Source organism: Bison bison, unplaced genomic scaffold, assembly GCF_000754665.1.
Source record: "Bison bison bison isolate TAMUID 2011002044 unplaced genomic scaffold, Bison_UMD1.0 scf7180017535874, whole genome shotgun sequence".
NCBI classification, from domain to species: Eukaryota; Metazoa; Chordata; class Mammalia; order Artiodactyla; family Bovidae; genus Bison; species Bison bison.
Window position 1 is genome coordinate 1 of NW_011411461.1, and position 612 is coordinate 612.

Genomic DNA, 612 nt, shown 5'->3' on the forward strand with positions numbered 1-612 from the left:
ATGGAGATGGTGTTTGGCCTGGTGCTGAAGGAAGTCAGGCCCAACAGTCACTGCTATACCCTGGTGAGCAACCTAGATCTCAGTGACAGCGAGTCTATGAGAGGTGACTTGGGGCTGCCGAAGAATGGTCTTCTGATGCCTCTGCTGGGTGTCATCTACCTGAATGGCAACCACGCCCCTGAGGAGAAGATCTGGAAGTTCCTGAATATGCTGGGCATCTATGATGGAAGAAGTCACTTCATCTTTGGAGAGCCCAGGAAGCTCATCACAGAAGATCTGGTGCGGGAAGAGTACCTGGAGTACCGCCAGGTGCCCGGCAGCGATCCCCCTCGCTATGAGTTCCTGTGTGGTCCTAAAGCGCTCACAGAAACCAGCAAGAAGAAAGTCCTGCAGTTTCTGGCCAAGGTCAAGGATTCGGTCCATCCCGCCTTGCAGCAGCATATGAAGAGGCTTGGAGAGAGGAAGTAGAGAGCACCGGAGCCAGAGGTGCAGCCAGGGCTGGCACTTCTGCCTCAATCAGGCCTGGCACTGCTGCCTCAGCCACTGCTGGCCCTTCTGCTTTGGCCAGGCCTGGCACTGCTGCCTCAACCTCTGCTGGCACTTCTGCCTCAA

The 612-nt window shown here is 56.0% G+C and overlaps 1 pseudogene across 1 annotated transcript; it reads left to right on the forward strand.

Annotated features, from left to right (window-relative positions):
• LOC105000079 lies at positions 1-573 on the forward strand (annotated as a pseudogene). Its single transcript, XR_826695.1, has one exon. The product of XR_826695.1 is annotated as a melanoma-associated antigen B4-like (transcript).
• The last annotated feature ends 39 nt before the right edge of the window (positions 574-612 follow it).